The sequence below is a fragment of the Penaeus chinensis genome, chromosome 16 (genome assembly GCF_019202785.1).
Source record: "Penaeus chinensis breed Huanghai No. 1 chromosome 16, ASM1920278v2, whole genome shotgun sequence".
In the NCBI taxonomy this organism is placed as follows: Eukaryota; Metazoa; Arthropoda; class Malacostraca; order Decapoda; family Penaeidae; genus Penaeus; species Penaeus chinensis.
This window is the reverse complement of record NC_061834.1, coordinates 36036125-36046124: the sequence shown is the minus strand read 5'-3', so window position 1 is coordinate 36046124 and position 10000 is coordinate 36036125. Positions and strand designations below refer to the sequence as shown.

The 10000-nt window shown below is 34.8% G+C and overlaps 1 protein-coding gene across 7 annotated transcripts in view; it reads right to left on the bottom strand.

Annotated features, from left to right (window-relative positions):
* The window catches only part of LOC125033436, an 87958-nt gene that overhangs the window by 63450 nt on the left and 14508 nt on the right, over nt 1–10000 (bottom strand). The window contains exon 1 of one of the 7 annotated variants that reach the window (XM_047624932.1): nt 4328–4379. The exons of 4 other annotated variants lie outside the window; for them this stretch is intronic. The gene's annotated coding sequence lies outside the window, so the exon portion shown is untranslated. Of the gene's footprint in view, nt 1–4327; nt 4380–10000 lie in introns of those variants that run through there. 2 more of the 7 variants (XM_047624933.1, XM_047624943.1) reach the window with 2 other exon arrangements.

Sequence of the window (10000 nt, the reverse complement as noted above, 5' to 3'; positions counted from 1 at the left end):
TTCCCTTAAAACAGAAGTAAAACCTTCTGTAGAGCGTTTCGGGGAAAAAAACAAAACTGGCAACTCATCCCCGACTGAGAACTCCGATTCGACAAGTTACTCTCTTATTCTAATAATATAATATTGAATAACCTGTGTTCGAAGGTTTTGGTAATGTTAAAACTCAGTATCAGTAACGCATGTTGATTTTTATTAATTTATCTTTAATGAATATTAACACTATCATTTCTCTTTGAAAGAAAAAAAAAAAAAATAGAGTCCGCCGTGAGTTGCCAGTTTTTCTCTTTCCTGAAATTCGACGGAAATGATCATTAGTTTCTGTTTCACTCAATAGTTTCATTATATCTACTTGTTTCATTACTCATCTTTATTATTTCTCTTACTCATTAGCTTTTATTATGTTCTGTTTTTGTGTTGTTTTTTCCAGCAGAGAGATTTACGAGATCACGGGCCACCTGATAAACCCCGAATATGGTCCACACATTAAAGCTGCTAGCCACGTGAGAAAACCGACTTCCCAAATATCTCTCTCAACTGTGCAACTATATCTCAGTTCAAATACTCTGTTGCGCGATTGCCTGTAGACTATGTAGACTAGTGTGTACAAGCTTTAAACTGTTATATTTACGCCCTGTTATATTTAAGCAAACCATTATACATTGATACCAAATTCATCCATAACGGCGACGCAACCTTTCTTTAGAAATGCTTGGAGAGGGGGAGGGAGTGAAAGAGAAAAACAAATAGGGAGAGAAAGAGAAAGAAAGAAAGAAAGAAAGAAAGAGAGAGAGAGAGAGAGAGAGAGAGAGAGAAAGAGGGGGGGAGAGAGAGAGAGAGAGAGAGAGAGAGAGAGAGAGAAAGAGAAAGAGAAAGAGAAAGAGAAAGAGAAAGAGAAAAGAGAAAGAGAGAGAGAGACAAACAAACCAAACACAAAGAGCAAAGAAACAACGCAACACGGAAAAGGGAATAAGCCCGCAGGAGGCACGGAAGGCGGCCCTGTGCCTAAGGTTAAACGTAGTTACACAACCCGCCATCTTCCCCGGACGACTAGGAAGCGACCACGTTCTTTTAAAAAATAATTATAATAAATAAATAAAAAGTAAAGAACAAGAACAAAAAGGTATATATGAACCGGGTGTATAACAAACAAACAGAAAAACAAACAAACACAAAGGGAAAAAAAAAAAAAGGAAACCAGGTGTACCCTAAACAAACAAAAATTGATCAAAGAAAATAAAAAAAGTACAAACAAACACAAACCGTTTACCCCACCGCACCAAGACAACAACAAACAACAACATCAACAACAACAACAACAACAAGCAACACCAACAAGACCAATTAACACAACTAGCGACCTTGAAAAAAGTGGCGTCATTCACAAAGCTGTCGCATCAGGAGAGAGAGATCTTGGCGCACAGAAACACCTGCGTGAGCGAGAGGTCTCCGCCAACCTCACCAGTAGTCGCGAGGTGGGACAGAAACCCTGCTTGGGGGACGGGCGTGGGTGCTGGGAGTGGGCGTGGGGCGTAGGCGTGTCTGTTTTTACTGTTGTGGGGGGTATAGTGCTATGAGAAAGAGGAAGGGAGGGGTGAGGAAAGGAGAGAGGAAGAGAGGGGTGACGAAAGGAGAGAGAAAGAGAGGGAGAGAGGGAGAAAGGGAAGAAGAAGTAGGAGAAGGAGGAGGAGCAAGAGGAGGAGGAAGAGGAGGAGGAGGAGGAGGAGGAGGAGGAGGAGGAGGAGGAGGAGGTGGAGGAGGAAGGAAGGAAGGAAAGAAAAAGAGAGAGAGGGAGAGAGAAAGAGAAAGAGAAAGTGAGAGAGAGAGACGGAGGGAGGGAGGGAGGGAGGGAGAGAGCTGATGGAGTAATTCCAACATTAACAATAAAATAAATTGCACAAGGCCACATACGTACAATGAACTAAACGTACAAATGCACAGAACATTGCAAAAGAACCCGCACTGTCTTCCCGCCCCAGTTAGTACACGGGGGGGGGGGGGGGGGGTGCAAGAGGATCAAGATTGTCTGTGGCTGAAATTCATCCCAATATCAAATAAATGAAAGGAAACAGGAAAGTCACTGATGATGATGATGATGATAATAACAAAAATAATAATGATATAATAATGGTACCGGTAATAATAATAATAATAATTATTACTATAATAATAATAATGACAAATAAAAATAACAAAATATTAACTAACTAATAATAACAATAATAACAATGTAGATAACGATGATGATGATGCTAATAATTATAATAATAATAATAATAATAATAATAATAATAATAATAATAATAATAATAATAATTATTAATATTATTATAATTATAATAATAACAATGATAATAATAATAATAATAAGAATAAGAATAACAATGATAATACAAAATATGTTGAAATTAATAGCAATAATAATAATGTTATAATAATGATCTAATAACAATAATAATCATTATAATAATAATAATAATAATAATAATACTAATAATACAAAATATGTTGATTTTAATAACAATAATAATAATGTTATAATAATGGTATAATAATAACAATAATAATAATGTTGTAATAATGGTATAATAATAATAATAATAATAATAATAATAATAATAATAGTAAAAACAATAATAATAATAACAGTAATAATTACAATGCCAATAATAATAACAATAATAATAATAATAATAATAATAATAATAATAATAATAATAATAAATTATTATTACTATTATTATTATTATTATTATTATTATTATTAGTATTATTACTATTATTATTATATTATCATTATCATATGTATAAAAATAATAATATATTAATAACAAAATAATAATGATAATAGGAATAATAATAATAATAATAATAATAATAATAATAATAATAATAACAATAAAAATAATAACAATAATAATAACAATAATATTAATGATAATAACAATATCAATGATGATGATGATGATGATGATGATGATGATAACAATAATACAAAATATGATGATAATAATAATGATAATGATGATGATAATGATAATAATAATAATAATAATAATAATAATAATAATAATAATAATAATAATAATAATATCATTATTATTAATTATCATTATTATAAGCACAAAAATAATAACAATAACAATAACAAGTCATACTAACAACAGCAATAACAAAATAAAAGACAAAGACATTTAAACAAACAAACAAAAAAAAAATACCAGCTACTGTCACAGATTTTCGCCCGCCTCGCGCCTACTGGTCTCAGCATGCGAGAGATGACACACAGCATATTAAATACCCATGACAAGGAGTGTCAGGTGGTACTGGCAGACTTTATTTTGGCATTCGGGTGTCTGGGGAGGATGACAAGAAGGTGCAGGACAGAGGGACGCAACCACGGAACTAGGAATGACTGTCATGGCATTAATAATATACAGTAATATAACGATATAATAACGATGATAATATATAAATTCGTAGTAGGATTAGTAGCAATAGTTATAGTAGTAGTTATAGTAATAGTAATTGTAATAGCAATAGCAACAGTGCTGCTATTACTACGACTACTACGACTACTATTTCTATTTCCAATACAACTACCACTACTACTACAACTACCATTACTACTTCTACTACTACTACTGCTACTACAAGGGTGATGATGATGATGATGATGATGATGAAGATGAAGATGAAGATGAAGATGATGATGATGATGATGATGAATGGTGATGATGATGATGATGATGATGATGATGATGATGATGATGATGATGATGATGATGATGAGGAGGAGGAGGAGGAGGAGGAGAAGGAGATGGAGGAGGAGGAAGTGAATATTAAGAATAATCCATTTCTGAACACAAAATACAGAAAATCAACAAAATGGAACCATACCATCGAGAAATCTTTGCCCAGTGGAAAATCAATAACAATCCAGCACAATCCTTCTTTTTTTTTCTAAACTCTCTTATCTATTTACCTGTCGCTGAGGTAGATCGGAGAGAGAGTCTCCTTTCTCCATTTCCTACTACTACTGTATTCTCTAAAAAATCAGTGTCTCTCTCTCTCTACCAGTAACGCTGTCATCGACAAGAGATGAGGAAGTCGAGAGCGAAGTATATAAATGTCACTTGAAAAGGAGATTCTAAACCAATATCACACTATTAAGACCATTTTCGAGTCACGGTATTCGTACACATATCCATCATAAGAAGGAAAACAAACAGATCCATCAAAAACAGCTAAAAACAATAATAACAACAACTATATTCCTTGAAAAAACACTTCAAGAAAATTTAGAGAGAACACATCAGGCCAGACGCACCACCTCCTCTGAGAGAGCGACGATCACACGTACACTCTACTCCTCGTCTCGCACACAACTGATCGGCAACTTGTTCTGCTCGGACATTAAAGAGTGCAGGACAGTTGCCAAATGTCCTTAGTTTCTCTCTCTTCTTGTGTTTTCCACGGCTTAGAAATGCCATTATGCACGTAGCTGCCCGATTTCGTAATAGGATTTGTTGTGTGACCAATAAGTGGTATCTAAAATTCAAGAGGTATGCTTCAAATTTATCTTTATTTTATTAAATGGCAACTGAATTCCAGAATTATCCTTCATCCATACACTGAAGAGCAAAATGCACAGCATTTAGCATCTTCTTATATCTTTTCCGCAACTAATTTAGAATAAAGTAGTTAGCGATGAGATAATGAAAGAAAATAGCCAGGGAAACAGAGAGCTGGTCTCGATTTGGCGACAACTTCAAACACTTATCGGATCAGCTGTTCCCTCGCCAGCTGACTGTGACGTCACTACTACTACTACGATTTGACATGTTGAATTTTGTGGAAAATAATAAAAAAAATAAAGAAATGAGTATTAGCATGCATCTTAACGAGTGGTATTAAATGTGTCTTCTCCTAACTAACTCATGTATATTTCGAAAAATATTTGATTGAAAGTTGCACATGAAATGTGATCAACACAGACTAATAATGTCATGCAGTTAAATGTTTGTGGATAGACTTCCATATACGGTGTTGCATGCATATATTTATATATATGTATACGTATGAATGAATGGATGCACACACGCACACATATTTTACATATTATGTAATTATTATATATATATACACACACACACACACATATATATGTTACATATATAATTATATATATTATATATATACATATACATACACACACACATATACATATATATATATATATATTACATATATTAATATTATATATACATATATTATATATACATATATATGTATATCATACACACACATATTTATATTACATATATGATTATATATTATATATACATACACACACATACACACACATATATATATATATATTACATATTTAAATATTATATATACTTATACTATATAAAAACATATATATGTATATTACACACACACACACACACACACACACACACACACACACACACACATATAATATATATATATATATATATATTACATATATAAATATTATATATACTTATACTATATAAATACATATATATATGTATATTATATACACACACACACACAAACACACATATATACATATATATACATATATAAACAGGGATGTACTGCGTGCTTTTGTTGGATGATTTGACAATTGCAACGCCCATCACGAACATAAAAGAAAAATTCGTTTCAGTGAATAAGAAAAAAAATCACAACCCAGACCCTTATTTGTAACAAAGCCATCAGAGGAGCCGAGCCAGTAGCAGCAAAGCCTCGAAATGACAGGGATACTGACACAGGACGAGGCCCCAGGGAAGGGAGGTGTACCCTGTAAGCGGGGCGTTCCTAACGTACCCTGAAAACGTGCCTAGTTTGAAAACTCGACAGCCTGGAGGTACGCCTATTAACGTACACCAATTATCCTGTAGCACCCTTAAGGAAAGAAGCAAAGGAACTTGTATACGTTCTTTAAAACTCCTGGAGGACGTTCCCAGGCGTAGAATCGAGGGCCAGTTGACGAGAAGGAATTAATGAGGAATGGTGGGTGGGTTACTCATTGGAACAGTGCGTGACTGAACCAGTTACTGAGATGTGGTGAGTGGCAGGACCGGTCACTGGGTTATGGCGTATCTCTCAGTTGATTTATTGGGATGTGATTGTGACTGGCAGTTCTGATTACATGGTGGTATTGAAGGTTCTTGATAACCGCCACATTCATACGTGCTCATATCCAGTCACACACACACACGTTTGCATATATATGACAATATATATATATATATGTGTGTGTGTGTGTATGTGTGTGTGTGTGTGTGTGTATGTGTGATTATATATATACATGTATACATATATACACGAAAATATTTACACAGAAATGGGTAAATCACCTCCTCCTCAAAAAAATATATCTTTTCCCTTCCCCTTTACGCTTCGGAAATGTCACTGAAAGTATTACCTCGTGTGTCTCGAGGTTATGAGTCAACAGATTGTAAGCAAAAAACACGTGGTATTTCAATGCTAGGAGGCAAAGTACTTGGCTTCGGATAAGAGAGGAAGAAAGAGGCAGAGAGAGAGATAGAGATAGATAGAGAGAGAGAGAGAGATATGCATATACATATATATACGTACGTACGTACATACAAACATACATACATACATACATACATATACGCATATATATTTATATATCAAAGGCCACCATGATTCGATGTTGACTAAGGCATTATTGTCTTTTACCCATTCCCGTATAGATACCCAATGTCTGGGCGAAAGAATGTGAGGAGCAAGCTGTTGCCAAGGCAGCAGGCTCCCTCTCTCCACGCAGCTGATGGATCCAAAGGAACGGCATAGAGCGATGCGGTTTGCCACCAGCGGCGTCGCAGGATTTGCCAGAATGAGGTCCCAAACGGCAACGAACTGACTTAGCATGATGCAAGGCCCTAGCGATATCAACTCCGAAACACATCTCGAACACATTAGGAAGCTTCGCAATTTCCGAACACATTATGAAGCTTCACACTGTTCGGATACATTATGAAGCTTCACACTGTTCGAACATATGAAGTTTTACACTGTTCGAACACATTAAGAAGCTTCACACTGCTCGAACACATGAAGCTTCAAACTGTTCGAACACATTGTGAAGCTTCACCTGTACGAGTTTCGCTGATTGACTGTTAGATATTCACTCGTTCTTACTCTTCCATTTATTCGTTGAATTATCTATCTGATTTAATTTCTATCTTTATTACGGACACCAGAAAGAGACAGAGAGAGAGAGAGAAAGCGATTCTTTGGTACTAATGTTGGAAATTGTATGAACAATAACAAATTAAAACTAAAAATCGAAGAAAAGGAAATAAAAAGTAAAACTGAAAAACATTAAATTGAAAGAATTTCAAATCAAAGAGGGATTTTTTGAAGTGGTTCTTCAGAATAATTACTGCGTAGAATGTAATGAAAAATTGAATATTTAAATGAATGTCATATTCTTATTCATTTTGACAATTAAGGAAAACTAATTGTTATTTTACTTCATGGTCAAGGGAGGAATTTCATATCATTAAAAAAAATATTGATTGGATGGATAAAGATTTCATTATAAATTATATTGTAAATAATAATTTGTTGTCTTTTCACAAACATATTCTCTCTCTCTCTCTCTCTCTCTCTCTCTCTCTCTCTCTCTCTCTCTCTCTCTCTCTCTCTCTCTCTCTCTCTCTCTCTCTCTTTCTCTCTCTCTCTCTCTCCCACTCCACTCCGTATCCCTCATCCTCCTCCTCCTTTTCCATTATTTCACAATAAAGTGGCATTTTCTAGAGAGCTGAAAGATATCACAATAACTACCATTCACTTTGATAAAAAAAAAAAAAAAAAAAAAAAAAAAAAAAAAAAAAAAAAAAAATATATATATACATATATACATAAATATATATAAATATATATATATATATATATATATATATATATATATACTCTACAGGATACTACTGAAGCGCCTGGTACTTCGTTCTATCGTTAGAAAAAAATAAATAGGCAAGATAGAACAGAGAGAGAAGAGAAAGGGAGAGAGAGGGAAAGAACATAAACATATACTGATAAAAAACATTAAGATCGCAATAAATAATAATAATAAGCATGATTATTTCAATAACAACAATCACCACATTAAGAATAACACAAAAAAAACGCTAAACCACAAATAATAATATCAAATTACAGTGATAATAACAATAACATCAATAACAATATTAATAATAATAATAACACTAACAATAAAATAATAACACTGATAATAACACTAATAATAATAATAATAATAAAAACTCGCTGATCAACATTTGAAATTCCCGCCAATTTTCATTTCTTTTTTTTCTTTTTTTAATCACCAACCGCTATCACGAAACAATTTTCATCGCCTCCGCTTGATTAATTGAATCCAAGCGGTCATTCAAAAAACGGACACTCGTCATTCTTCGGTAATAAAAAGTCTGTTTTCCGGACATTTCGTTTATGGTTTTCACTTCTCTTTTGTGGATTTATTTCTGTTTTGGTTATTGTTGCTGATAGTGTCTGGTATTTGTATTTTTGTTGTATATATATATTTTTTTTATTTTCTTTTTTCTTTCTCTCTTTTTTTTTCTTTTTCTCTTTTCTTTTTTTCTTTTTTTCTTTTTTATTTCTCTCTTTTCTTTTTCTTTTCTTTTTTTCCTTTCTTTTTTTAATCACTGTTACAGCTGATGTCTCCGTGTTTTATTTTATTATTGTTATCATTGCCATTAGCATTACCCTCATTGCTGCTTTGTTATTATTGCTATCATTGTAATCAGTATTATGATTATCATCACCATAATAATGAATATTATTACTCCCATCATCACGATCACCATCACCATTACATCATCACCATCATCATCACCATTACCTCCTACTCACCATCATCCTCGAAGAAGACGACGGAAGAGAGTGAGAGAGAGTAAAAGAGAGAGAGAGAGAGAGAGAGGGAGGGAGAGAGAGAGAGAGAGAGAGAGAGAGAGAGAGAGAGAGAGAGAGAGAGAGTGTGAAAAGAGAGAGAGAGAGAGAGAGAGAGAGAGAGAGAGAGAGAGAGAGAGAGAGAGAGAGAGAGAGAGAAAAGAGAGAGAGAGAGAGAGAGAGAGAGAGAGAGAAGAGAGAGAGAGAGAAGAGAGAGAGAGAGAGAGAGAGAGAGAGAGAGAGAGAGAGAGAGAGAGAGAGAGAGAGAGAGAGAGAGAAAAGAGAGAGAGAGAGAAAAGAGAGAGAGAGAGAGAGAGAGAGAGAGAGAGAGAGAGAGAGAGAGAGAGAGAGAGAGAGAGAGAGAGAGAGAGAGAGAGAGAGAGAGAGAGAGAGAGAGAGAGAGAGAGAGAGAGAGAGAGGGAGAGAGAGAGAGAAAGAGAGAGAAATCAAATATAAATAAAAATGGCGCCCGTACCCAGACGTCATGGAATAAGGCTAAAAAGCACACAGCGGGAGTTGGAGGTTGGAGTCGATCGGGATTAAAGGTGAGGAGGAGGAGGAGGAGGAGAAGATAGAGATAAAAAAGTAAGAGGAGGAGGAGGAGGGGGAGGAGAACGAGGAGGAGGAGAAGAAAAAACGGTAGGAGGAGGACGAGGACGAGGAGGAGAAGAAAAAACAGTAGGAGGAGGACGAGGACGAGGAGGAGGAAAAGAAAAAACAGTAGGAGGAGGACGAGGACGAGGACGAGAAGGACGATGAGAAGGACGAGAAAGAGGAGGAGAGGAAGGAAGAGGAGTAAGGGAAAAAGGAGGAGGAGGAATAAAATGAAGAAAAAAAAGGATTAGGAGGAGGAGGAGGAGAATAAGCCTAAGAATTAGAAGAAAAGTGGAAAAAGAAAAGAAGACAGAGAAGAAGGAGAAGGAAAAAGAGAAAAAAAGAAAAGAGGTCGAAGAAAAACAAGAAGAAGGAGGAGGAGGAGAAGAGAAGGGGAGGGAAGAGGGCGAAGACGAAGGCGCTGCAAGGG